General features: G+C 39.2%; 1 long non-coding RNA gene across 1 annotated transcript; it reads right to left on the minus strand.

Moving 5' to 3' along the window:
* Positions 1-11,459: 11,459 nt before the first annotated feature.
* LOC145439779 (uncharacterized) lies at positions 11,460-14,438 on the minus strand. The gene is made up of 2 exons (XR_013915348.1): positions 14,211-14,438; positions 11,460-13,799 (listed from the first exon to the last, which is right to left on the minus strand). It is a non-coding gene; the product is annotated as an uncharacterized LOC145439779 (long non-coding RNA).

Genomic DNA, 14,438 nt, shown 5'->3' on the forward strand with positions numbered 1-14,438 from the left:
TGGCTTGAACAATGCCTCAAAAAAGTGAAGACTACTTCTCATGAATAGGGCAATTATCAGAGTACTTGAATCGAGTATTAATTCGAATGAAAGTCGAGCAGTGAATTTATGTGACGTTTGCCAATAGGGCTGTACAAAATCAAGTATCTGAGTGATTTGACCCAGAATCACGTATTAGCAGGGTTGTAATGACTCGAGTCAGACTCGAGTCAGATTCGAGTCACGATTTTCTGATGACTCGACTTGACTCGAGTCAATTTCTCAAAATACGGAAATGAATCGACTCGAGTCAATGAGTGTGTATTGACTCGACTTGGACTCGAGTCATTGCGAATGACTCGAAGCAAGTCATATGACTCGAAACACAGACGGCCAAGACCGATATTTTATTGAAATTTCGAAGAATAGTGAAGTAACCACCAAATTGGGATTTCGTCTATTGGTACTGGTACTTGAAAATGCGATCAGAAACTGCTAAAAGTGATAAAAATTAGTATATTATAAATGCAAACTATTCAATATCACAAAACAGAGTTATAAAAATTGAGTTTAGCAAGATTTTAGCTAGAAACTGAGTACATTGACTTGGACTCGAGTCATATTACTATGACTCGGACTCGAGCCTCTGATCGATGACTTGGACTCGGACTTGACTCGGTAGTGAGTTTAAAATGACTCGACTTGACTCGAGTCAAAACTATAAAAGCGAAATTGACTTGTGACTTGGAGTCTTGTGGCTTGGTTACAACCCTGCGTATTAGTCGAGCCGAGTTTCCGAGCATCGTTCATTACGACGAAATAATGGTAAGTAATATGTCAAAGTTCATATTAATAGCTTTTATGCAACTGCGAAGAATATAGTGCCTGGGCTTTTGTATTTTTCCGACCATACTGATTTCAATGCACTTTGTGAAAATGCTGTGAGTGATCATCACTTCGAGAATATGTTAATCCCGATTAAATTTGTAGCTTTGTACTACACGTTTTGTATGTCACGACACAACCAATTCAGGTTGTTTCAATGCTTCCAAATACTGCCGTAACTATATTTCTCGTTACTAATTTAATTTCCATTGATAAGGAGCTTATAATGTCAGTATTCCATAAATTGCTGAAGTTGACTCGAATCATTAGATTCAATAATCGAAGTAATTTTGAGCACTCGAATCATTGCATCTATCCCTACTCACCAATAAGTGTTAATTGTGAACCGAAATGGTAGTAACGATCGTATTGTTCATTGTGGTATCTTTGGAACTCTATTGGTCATATAACAGCTTACGAAAGCTGTTGTACAAAACTATCTTAGCGTAAATAACATATCCGTAAAGTCGTGATCAACCCACAGATTGTGCAGTAGGCATGGTCAACAAAATACAATATTATATTTAATTTGACGTAGACGGCCAATATATTCTTTTGGTTGCATTGAATGTACATATTTGCACTTATCCAATTTTTTCATACTGTTTTTATCGACACTAGACAGAGCATGTAATATGCAATGTAGTTGGTTAGTTGTAAATCTTTCATGGCTGTAGTTCTATTTCTAGTTACGCATCTCGGAAGCCCAGCCGTTTGTACAAGTCCGTCGGTTATATGCATTATTTTTGGAAGTGGGTGGAGTTTTATGCAGGGTTGTAATGACTCGAGTCAGACTCGAGTCACGATTTTTTTGTGACTCGACTTGACTCGAGTCATTTTCTTGAAATGGGAAAATGACTCGACTCGACTCGAGTCAATGTTTGGATTGACTCGACTTGTACTCGAGTCATTACGTATGACTCGACTCAAGTCATTGACTCGGCTTATTTTATATGACTTGAAGGTGAAGAAATTTGCGAATTACAATGGCTAGATAACGCATGTGACTAATTCTGTCGACATCGCTATTTGTCACCACTGCTTTCGTTGCACTCGTCTGATATCAGATATGCCGCCGTAAAAACAAAAGACAATGGTACATAGTAGCAAAGAGCAATGCATTGTACAAAATAATCCCGTGGTGAAGAGGTAATAGTACTCAAGACTTTTCAATTATACAAGCAAACAATCGAAGCAAAGTCCAATTAGAGCCAATGAAATGACTCAGATGGTCAAGTAGCCTACTTGGAAGAGACTGATAAGCTCATGTGTAGATTTGAAGGCGATGATTCTTTGTATTTTTGGGCGACTAGAATGCTGGATGAGTATCTAATGCTCTTCGGTGTGGTTCAAAATTGCTTTTCAATTCCTGCATCTAATGCACCAGTGGAACGTGTATCCAGTGGATGTGGATTATTCTAAGGCCATGCCGCCTCAACATATATGAGAATCTCCTTTCCACTTTAGTATTTTTCAAGAATAACTCATTGATTTGATCTGCTGTCTGTGAAAACACACAATACCCTCCGTCCATTTGACGTTTTGTTAGATATGTGCATTGTGCACGTGAGTAATAATGAATGGCTGATGTTGTGTGATGTTTGTACAATAGGGCCGATCAAAAATAACTTCTTTTTTATTCTACATGGTGGCTACTTGATAAAATTGTTACGTTGCATAAAAAGAACACTGAATCTGGCTTAATTTTAAATAGTGGAATCAATGATATGAGAGGAGAAAATATTGGATTTGAAAATACATGGAATATTTTTAGTGAGAAATGATTTCATATAATATAATTACATACTAGTAGTAAGTCGACTATTTTTTCATATTCAAAATATTCCACTCTAATAATGTCGCTTGTTCTAGTTGGAATTGAGCCAAAATCATACTTTTACACAATCTAACAATATCATGAGGTAGCCGGTAAAATTCGAAAGTCTCTTTGTAATTAATTCAAAATATTTTCTATTAGCATTGTTTTCTACTGGTTGGAATTGAGCCAAATTTAAGTTCTTTCAGATAATCTAACAATTTTAAGAAGTAGCCTCCTTTTTAAGATTCTGCCCTCATTTTTGAGAATTTTTGGTAAATGTAGGGAAAATTCGACTAAGATAACAGTAAATCAGCACTAAAGTAACGCTCCGGCGACTACTTCGGGAGCTGAGCAGGAAAGTTGACATTTTTCTGGTCAACCAACTGATTTAATGTGAAAGCAAAACCGTACCTCTACATAAACGTTTATTTGTTGATTCGCTATCAGCTTGTATCTAGACGTGAATTCGTAGGTTCTCTATCAGTTAGTATGTAGACGTGAATTCGTTAATTCTCTATAACTTATTTGTGAGCGGTCGTCGATGTGCTAGTAGTAAAAACTGAGTGCTTGCATTTGTGATATATCAGACTTACAGATATTTGATTTAAAGTTCTAAGATTAGTAAAGTTATCGTATTGGCGGCCTGTCTCCACTATCTGTAGCATCGGTAAATGAGGCCAGGAACTGTCCTTTATCTGCCTAAATAAACATGTGCCAAGACTATGATAGGGACAAAATAAGCATGTTTGGCAAGCAAGGAATTCGATATCACCCAAGCAGGATTGAAAACATAAGTTGAACATGACTTCAATACTGTGACTTGGACTCGACTCGAGTCATAACACTATGACTCGGACTTGACCCTTCAAACGGTGACTTGGACTCGGACTCGAGTCGGTGATGAATTGAAAATGACTCGACTCGACTCGAGTCAAAATCACAAAAATCAGATTGACTCGTGACTCGGAACCATGTGACTTGGTTACAACCCTGGTTTTATGCACATTGGACGAATGACGATGGTTATGTATTCTGGTTGGATGAAAATAAAGACTCTCTCCCTACTGATTACAACACATTATTTTACACTTTTGTTTTGTGACTCAATGAAAATTAGGAGTTCACCGAAGGCTTATAGATTAGCGTAGGGCAGACCTGGGCATTTTACGACCCGCGGGCAAAATACGGACTATACGCGGGAATTACAGATACAATTTCGAAGGGAAATAAAATCTGTCCCAATAGACCAGGGCCGGCCAACCGAGAAGTAATTTCCGAAATTTCTAATATTATCAAAATGGATTGCACACATTGTGAACTTGCAAGGCCAACCAAATATCTGCTTATTCTGGCCGCAACACTTGAGATGTGATGACTAAAATATCAGTTCCAACGCATTCGCAGATCATGAGCATGTCACATATTGGTGGATCTTCGTACACTACAATAAAGCAGAATAATTTGCGATAGATTTATCAAAAGTAAAAATTTCCTACATGCTTCGGTTACATGTTGTCACTCGATTTCTTGCTTTCAATATTGTTGCCCCTTTGTGAAAATGAAAGAACGCCTAATATATCAGACTGAGTCCAACTATATTCCCGATTATGAGACAAAGTGTAGTTCAACATATGCGACCTTGCGTTTGCGCTCGCAGAAAGACCGTCGACTATGAAACTTGATAGGCACAAAATGCTTGACGCATGTTAGTCGTAGCTTTCGATATCGATATGAGAAGGCGCCGAATAGCCCAGTCCTCGCAAACTTATCCCAGCGATATACAGCAGGCCCGCAGTATAGTCAAGTAACAATATTATTGGCTTATGAACTTCAAAAATTTTCGCGCTTCCTGCGGCTAGTTGCTCGCACAATAGTTTGTCAATCGGATGTGGTTGTGGCCCTGTGGCTTAAATTGGATTTGTTTGTGCAATAATCTGTTAGTATGGAGTCTTTTCGCAACCGATGACTCCCGTAACATTACTTTACGCGTGCGACAAATTTGCATTTCAGCAGCAGAGACCAATAAGTTAATTTCATAAATTAACTTCATCACTCAGCTAATTCTGAAGAGCTTCTTGGAAGTGGAACTTCAATATACAATTGAATAGTATATTCATATTGGAATGAGCCCGAATATTTTCGGCTGACACTCGTCAGGGGTAATCGTCAGCAACTAGTAGAGAATTGGAAAGAACATTGTATATCAAGAATCGTATCACAAAATATGACGTCATCAGCATGAATGAGAGAGCGTTCAATGTACTATTTTTAGGTAGTACACAAACTCCTTTTGTTGACAGAGTTGTGGTTGCTGTATTTAAATATTCGGGTTCATTTCAATATGAATATACTATTCAATTGTAAGCTAATTCTGTGTGCCAATAATTTTATACCCAGATTTCATGGAGAAAAATCTTCTACTGCTAGCCTACAAATCATCATCAATGATACAATGTTAATCTTATCGATACAACTAATCACTAGGGCAAGTTTTTGTTGTAGTCAAATCCGTAGAACGTTGCATTTATTTTTCGCAATAGTTACAGTAAAAACTCGCATTTATTTTTCACAAAAATTGCATTACAATTTGCATTTATGGAAAAGTTCGTTGAAATTATTAGGGTATGAAATACTCAGTTCAATCCGGATCCAAGGCACTGCAGCAAAACTCAGTGTTGGCGACTTCAACATAATCGATAGACTGTAAAGAGGACAAAATCTAAAAAAAATATGACAACGAGCGCTTTCCTAGAAGATAACGAATTGGTTGATTTGATCACGAAAAAATAGCCGCCTTTTAACAGAAAATTGATATGCTTTCAAAATCCTGAATCAAGTATGAATTCAACTGATTCGAGTCGAGTAATTAGATATGACTTTTTTGAGCACTGATATCAAAAGCTTGCTGCTACTATAGAATTGATTAACCAATTGGCACTGGCAAGGCTTTCCGAAAACTTTTACTTCACTTTTCAAAACTGAAAAACACGAACTCAATGGGATACATCGTTGGACTCATTATGTTAACACCTAATCAACTATGCCAAGAAGCGAGAGGAGATCAGTTCAACCGCGTGTGTATATAATCGAAAAGACAAGAAAACCTAGTTGTGAAAATGTACACGTTTCGGTTACTTACTTATAGAGTCCACTACGTATACGCGGTGCTAAAAGGTACATGTTGTTCGAACAAGACACGAGTGACTGCCTTCGCTCAACTTATGCAATCGATACTATCAAAACACTGCAGAGCGCTTGACCGTAATCATCAGTCTGACTGATGCGTCAGCCGGCTATTCAATATGATGTAGAACCGGCATCATATTGTTTCTGGTCGCATGGAATGCACATATTAGCACTTCCCACATTTTCCAAACTGTTGTGATAGCCCTACTCATGAATACTACAAGGGGATTGTCAGTGGTTACCAACTCTCACAAAGCACCATGTTTCTGGGATTCCCACAAGAATTGAACTTCAACATTTTAACACATGGTATAAGAGACCTTGACAGACGTATTGGTGAAGAAATTGTTTGGTAACAATATAGTTCACAGATTTGTGATATATTCCATAAAATGCCCTTACTAATTCTAATGTCTTGATATAATAAAAGGGTGTGTCGATTTAAAAGAGTTTAAAAGGCATTATGTTTACTATTGTTTCGAATAACGGCGATGAATAAATATTCCTTTGTAAATTAACCGTTACTTTCTCCTTGTGTATCCTCAATATATCCACTGAGAAACATGTATTAACACTGTGATTTATTACTTTCAACATAGAGTATAAGTTGCGACAGCTTTTGTACATCGACTTGTCGCAGCTTCAAAAACATTATATTACGGCACATTATGCCAATAATATCGGGCACATATATAGGCCTATCTCACCTCAAAACTAACGCATCAGAAATTCGAATTTCATATAAACGGAATATATGTAATAAATGGCTATCTCTGCTTATGTTCCCCACTGCATGCTGTCAACAGCGCTCGAAAATAAATATCTCAAATCATCACAAATTTCTCCTACTGATCTGGAGAATAATTGCGAAATAAGTCCTTCATGACACTAATTATATTCCCATTCGGGCTGACATTTAATTGCTGCGAATTCTAAGTTTGTAAATTTCACCCTACCACAATTAACCTGCTTCAACGGCGTCCCTACCACTGTATTGTTCATAGTTACATTGCGCCGACCAAGTAATAGCGTTCTTGGAAAAGAATTCTAAGCCCCATGCATTTCCATCGGTTACGCTGCTATGATCGCTGTGAAATATTGACACACGATATCTGTCACAATCCAGAATTGTAGTCTAGCGTGCAAGCGCTTCGCTTATATTGAGAGTATATAATCACTGTTGAATTTGCTTGGTATGTCCGAGTACGAGATATTGCACGGGTTCTTCGAGAATCAAGACGCTGGTAAGTCGTTACGCCCATTGGTATTATTAGCGTATTACTTAGGGTTACCATATTTTGGAAATCTGAAAAGAGGACACTTTTCCAGAATTTTTGAACTAGCAATACCGGAGGGGAATCTTGAAATAATGGTAATTTTTTCACACTTCGTGGTCGACTGAATAAAACAAAAGGGTCAACTTCCTCGCTCACCGATATCCAATCTGGCTCCGGTCCATGCTCCGCACTAGCGACTTCACGAAGTGTGCTATCTAAGAAAGACCTAGGCCGGAACTTTTAGGATGTGTCCATTGTGAATATAGCCACCCTGGATGGGCGTGACTGCCACACAATGCAAATGCCACCCGGGACCCCCACAGAGGAATCAAGACATTACTATTTGTGTGCGAATCTCGCGAAATTTTCAGTCTGATATACGTTTGGACGACTACACAATATCTTTTGATTATATAACAGACGGGAGGTAACGAAATACATGCAATAAAGTAATTATAACAACATATAAGATGTTATAATTGTGAATTACGTGCTCCCAGCTCTAACGGTAAATGTGACCATCGGGGGCTGAGAGAGGATTATAAATTATTAGTAATATAATGCGATTATCAACTTACTGAAGACGTTCGGTCATTGACCTGCAAATTGACGACCCTATCGGGCCCAAGACCAACGTTTGTGATGGGGGAGGAATTGCTGTTATGGTCCTGATTTTAACTCAACCTACGCTAACTAGTTGAATAAGCAGATGGTTATGGCGGCAGGTCCAGACGTAGAGTAAAGGATTGCTAAATAGCGATTGGCGCCCGTTTCAAGTACAGCCGCATGAGTAAAAGATAAAGTGGACATAAAATTCTGCCCTCCACCTGACACAGACACAGCAAGCTGACCTTAAATGAAACAGAAAAGAATGGCTCGGTCCTGATACATATCAGAAGCTGTTGGTTTTGACGAGTAAAAAATTTCAAATCTTTGTTCGATGTACTTACGCACGTACATAGGCCTACTGCTAGCCAAGCAACATCGGTCCAACATCAATACGTGAGTAATTGAGTAAGCCTATATTAGAAACTAGGCGGAGTGATGATTATTGTCTTGCTGTGAGGTAGTGGCCTCTAAAGTGTATCGATAACCTGATATACAGCATGGCGAGTGTTCTTACAATCAGACTACAATGTACAATGTACATCGAGTACCTATTTACTAAGTGTTGAGTTGATACAGTGGTACGCGAAGGTCTTCCAGGTGGTGTGGTGCTCGATTCAATTCTGTCTTTTTTCGATCGAAGGGAGTTATTAGTTCAGGTTAAGAACCGCTAAAACAATGGCATTACCGGCGATACAAGTAAACATATGTAAGTGTTCCCTTTGCTTCAGTCCAGGGGTGGCCAACCTGCGGCCGCAAGAGGGAATTTTTGAGGCCGTAGACACGCAATTCAATTAGTATGTGTTGGTGGCCGTCGACTTGCAACTCGAATTCACGAATTGACTCCCATTTCTTGAAAGATTTTAATTAATCTTGAAATTTTCTTTGGGCTGCGCGCGATTCAATGCGATTACATTTTCCGATTTTAATATACATAGTAGCACCCTTTGCAAACAGAGCCCTACAATACAGATACGAACATCAGTGGAAAATGATGTGACTCATATGGAAATAGCAGCTCGGAATCGTGTGCTCGTCACTATACTAAAAATCCTGATGGGAGGTCAAGAAATAACAGCATGTTACAAAGTGACTAATGCCAATTGGCCCACCCGAAGATGAATCATATTTTATAACTTGATTTAAATTTTCGTAAACACCCCTACATCAACCCTATGCCAGTAAATCTGATCACACGGGATGAGAAAGGGTAAATGTTTGAGGGTAATATGTAAATAAACTACTAATATAAATGACGAAATTCATTGGTGAATCTGAATTTTTTCGCGCTTCGCGCGACTATGGGAACTTCTTTCCTTAACATTACCAGTGACCACTCGCGATTTTGGTGCACATAGTAAGCCTATCATTAAATACATCAGTCCGGAGTTCACCATAAATGGACATAAACACCTTAACCTGGGTATTAGGCGTCCAGCAGCTCGTTCATTACGACTATGCCCCGGAATGCGGCCGCGGGCTACACGCAGGTTACACGAGTGGTCGAAATGCGGCCGTGAATGGCAAAAAGGTTGGCCGCCCCTGCTTCAGTCATAATCTGGCGTTAGCCCTGCGTATGCGTTGCGATGAATACAAGATATTTAACTGTCAACGCGGACGTTGTAATTTGGTTTATTACTGTGGATGTGATGGATAATATAATCTTTTTTCAATGTACTCAGAATTGCTATGCGGGCCGGATAAAATCGTCTGGCGGGACGTATATTTGACATCCCTGGCCTAGTTCAATAGAGTGTGTTTAATACACCTCGCATAGGTCAAATACGTGATTATGACGTCATAAGTGGTGGAAACGCGAGTAACTATATAGCTGGTACGCGAGCACTGCATAAAACCTCAAAATGGTACGTGGGTGGAAAAAGGTTGGGAACCACTGGCCTAGGCGATGTGAAGAGGAGTCATGCACTCTGAATGAAAGTAAAGAAGATCGTATAGAAAAAGAAAGCGACAAATAATAGGGCGGCATCTCAATTTCCTATTTATTCATTCAATGCCGATTAAGACGAGGTGTTTTGCATTTGATTTAGTCGTCATGTGGTACAATACGTCGTTACCATTGTACTCCTTATACGGGGGAGGCGTTCTTTTTGTGTGTCCGTGTTCGGCGGCCAGTCCCGAGTCCGAAACTATAGCCTGTCGCACCAACATAAGAATCACTATAGTCTCTTGGGAGGAATCCGACATTGCCAAATAGCTGAGACTTAGTTAACACGAGTCGTAAACACAGATATATCATATATCACAGACCATTATTGCCGCTAAGTAGTTTTAACAAACTTATCTGACAGACACCGCAGCAGTTTTATGGCACATTATCTAAGTGGAAACGAAGCTGGCAGACGCTGCTGTAATATAATAAACTTTCGCGCTGGCTTTTAATTTGAAATGAAGAATGATATCAAATAATAATGAGGGAAGTTACCAGTGGAAGATTCTATTAAAGAAAAACCTGCTGAGAAACCCGACAAGTAGGCCTACATGTGTTATCCTACCGATATGAAATTATATTGCACGATACATATTACCGTCTCGTCGCTTTAGTTTGTTAACAAGCTGTTTTCTGCCTTCGTGATGCTATGCTCGTAACAGCAGCATATCAGTTATCCCATCTTGCATGGGCTATACCAATTGCGCAGATCTTGCGCCAAGCTGAATATTCGCAACATATATTGCCACTTCAACTGCACGAAACTCGCATATTGTGCTACATCGCTGAGAACATCATGTGCATTGCATCCTTTGATGATGATAAGTTCTCATGAATTTCGCCTATGAAACGCTATTATAGACGAGCTACCGTCCGATTAAAAACTATCGCCAATACAATGTACATTTCATCGTTACGACAAGTATCATCGTAATATTTCAGTTGCCTGACGACATATATTGTTGCAATAAGCTCCATAAGGAGTAAATCGACATTGTCGTGTGACTGAGAGATTTTATGAGTCGTGAACTCATATATATGATAGATCAAATACCGATTCACGGTCAGATAGTTTTATTAAACTTAACTGTCATACATGGCAAGCAAAGTTACAGCACATTATATGAGTGGCACACGCTACCTCATCATAATGAATATTACGAAGGCTTTTGATTGAAGAGTGATATCAAATAATAATGTGTAAAGTAGTCATTACAAGATTCCATAAAAAGAACTGCTGCAAAACCTATAATGCTATGTTATCTTGTCAATATGAAATTAAATTACATAATAAACATTACCAACACTACGCTATAGTTGTTCACTAACTGTTCTATTTCTTTGTGATGTTGTGTTCATAACAGCAGCATAGGTTATCCAATCCGGCATTGACAATACTAACTGAACAGTGCCTGTACCAGACTGCATATTCGTCGCAAATACTGTCACTTTGCAGCACGACTCTCGGGATTGCGGTACATCGCTATGAACTGATTCCAGTGCGCGCTCAAAGGTCTGCATTTTAAATCGATTTCACGCGTGAGTCAGCTTGCAATTGCTTCCGGAGTGCAAGTAACACGATCGTTTCTCGAACTGAACTATATATATATCCTATTACTTTGCATTTCACTACAGACATGCGACGCATTATCGTAGTATATTAAATTGAATACGTTATCGTAGATCGTAGTAAATGTAATAAATACCGATCTCTAAGCAAAATCTCTCCTGCAGTCAACAACTACCGAGAACAACGCTGTTCATACAGCTTGCTATATTTGATCACTGTCAGGAACAATCAATTGCTGCAGACTCTAGTTAACACGAAACATTATTCGTATGAAGCAGTGTTTTTCAACCTGTCTGACGGTTCGCACTGGTTCGAATGAAAAAAAAAATGAAGTGCGAATGACGAAGTTGGTGCAAATGGTCCGAATGAAAAATCCGGATGAGTGCGAATGAAAATCGCAAAGAATAATTGTTCATTTTTCTGACGCGAAATAATTCAAATAAACGTAATAGGAAATTCAAGGGCAGTGTATTTTTTGTAATTGCGGCGCAATTGTATCTTGTTTAACTTGTGACGCACCACTCGCAAGCCATATTGAATTAATATTTTCGCACTGTAATTATTACGTAGCCAAAAGCCTAGTTTGGAAGCTAGTGTAGTGGCAGAGATGCAATATCTCAGCCCATCTGAGCCTGTGACACGCTGAACTACTGACGTCAAATTGACTTTCTGCTTTCTTTCGCTAAACAATCATCATATTTTCGTAATAGCTGATCGATTAGCACGAGGGACGAGGATAGCATTAAATGCCATCATTACAGACCCACGTTTGCAAGTTACTGTAACGCAAATTCATACCACTTCAAGGATCCGCAAATGTCATAAGTTTGGGTCGACACGGTGACATAGCTATCTGTTGATATGCATATGTAATATTTTTTGAGTCTATTGCAAAAGAAATCCTGCGATAGTTTTCCCATATCAAAGATCACTGTTACTGCAGCCAATAAGCGAGACACGCGGAAAAACGATTTGATCATGAGAATCTGCCGACCTTTGGTTTAAATTCATGATAAGAGTGTCCTAATAGTTTTGTGGATAACATGGACGAAGAGAGTTGGGATGAACTAGTGTAGGGGTGTGTAACGAGCGAGTTCAGGCATGAAAGTCATGCAATACGAGGCCAACCCCTTCTGCGTCGGGACACATGAAGACATAAAGCACTATTTTTTCAGGTGTTTGAAAATGTCCTCCGAGTACGCCTAAAAATCTGGTCCGGGCTCTGCAACTCGCACACCAATTACCCGAAAATGTGAAAAAATCGACCTAGTTTAGCACCAATAAAATGACCATAAAAATGATTTAATGCGGCGTTACAATTATTCGTTAGAAAGCCCAAACTATAGGGCAACAATGCCGCAAGATTACGAGTCACATGTAAACCTTAGTTTTTCGTATTTACTCGAGTCAAGTCTATTATTCATCCCCGAGTCAAGTCCGAGTCCAAGTCGTGGTGTGGGGGAGTAGTCCGAGTCACGGAATCGTGTTCAGTAATCGGTGTCTAGTTCTAGTTAGGTTGATCCCCATTATTTACAACTCTGCTTGAAAGATAGACCCATTCAGAATATGCCGATAATCATCGTTAAGAATTTCTGGCATAAATTTTGATGTACGACTACTCATAGACAGAATATCAATATTATGGAAATTAACAACTTTTCACGGTTACAATTAAATGTCTCTCCTGGCTGGTCGAGTCACAATTCATATGACTTGCGCGAGTCATGCACAATTACTCGAATACAAGTCAAGTCAATATAAGTTTGATTGACTCAATTCGTGTAGAGTCATTTTCAGTATCGAAGAAATTGTCTCGCGTAAAGTTGAGTCACCTAAAAATTGTGACTCATGTCGGACTAGAGTCATTACAACCCTGCCGATTTCTGGACTTGCATATAGTCCAACGATGCAGCCACTTCACAGTGCACAGTGCACACGTATCAGTAGGTTGGTTGTACATAGCGTCGCCATTAAATAACAACTTTCAAATGCGTCACGCATCAAACCCCAGACACGTTTTCGAGTCCACCTAATTGGAAAAGGCGTGGGCATGTTTTGAAACAAGATCATCGTGCACTCGTCTTTGATGTTTTTGTTCTCTACCCCGAAGCCTGTATTTTCTTGCGTTCTTTTAGCTCTTGATGCTTTCGGATGACTTTCCGCTGCTCGGACTAGCTTTGAGTTCCCAATGCAGGCGCCTTTTCTACACAATCTTGCCCTGGTCTCTCGAATGGATAATTGGGCAACTGGAGTTTATCACGGCTAGCTGTCGTACCGTCGCTGCCTTCATACGGAAGTCAAGTTGGATTTTAGAAATCCATAGATCGAGTCGTTTTCCTGATCTGCATTCCAGAGTTGTGCAGCGTTCTCAGTCTTTTCTTGTGAGCGATTGAATCTTACGATGACGTTCTCGTGCAATGTTATCGGTTTGGGTTGGATTAAGGATCGGCATCATTCGACGAACCGATCTTCTTTTTAGCTTCTGCTTTTGGAGAAATTCTGCCTCACGGTGTTCGTTGATTTTGAGCGCTTTAATAGAATGGAGGAATCGGTTGATTTGACTGAGAAAAATATTCCTTGTATCACGGTAACTTGATATATTTTTAAAAATAATAGGCTACTTATTAATCGGGCTTCACACAATCATTGCCGTACTCGAATCTGAGTGGAGATTGGTTAATTTATTACAATGATTGGAATCGAAAAGTGAGACATGATTTTTCGGACACGAAAATGATGAGCTCATTGCTTCAAATAGTTAATTCAATATTAAAAATTGTAGTTTCGTTGCCATTTTCCCCTGAGGATGGCTGTATACATGTAGGGCTCGGCACAATGATCATAACATTTGAATCTGACTTAAGTATTAATTCTAATGATTCGAGTTGAGTAGCGTAATTATGCGCCCCTTGCCAATAGGACCGTACAAAAATTGAGTACCTGAGGGAATCAATTCATAATCACGTATCAGTCTACGAGTCGAGTCAAGTATTCGAGTATCACTCTTCACGTCCACTTGCGAATGAATATAACTCTATTAGTTACACGAGCTTTCGAAGCGCTGCTCCTTCATCAGGTGTCAAAGCGAAAGTAACGCAAAAAGAGCAACGCAAAAATATTTTCAATTTGAACATATGCATATTATGACATCATAGGGAATGAGAAATT

The sequence above is a fragment of the Botryllus schlosseri genome, chromosome 1 (assembly GCF_051294905.1).
Source record: "Botryllus schlosseri isolate E-star chromosome 1, Bs_hap1, whole genome shotgun sequence".
Taxonomy (NCBI): domain Eukaryota; kingdom Metazoa; phylum Chordata; class Ascidiacea; order Stolidobranchia; family Styelidae; genus Botryllus; species Botryllus schlosseri.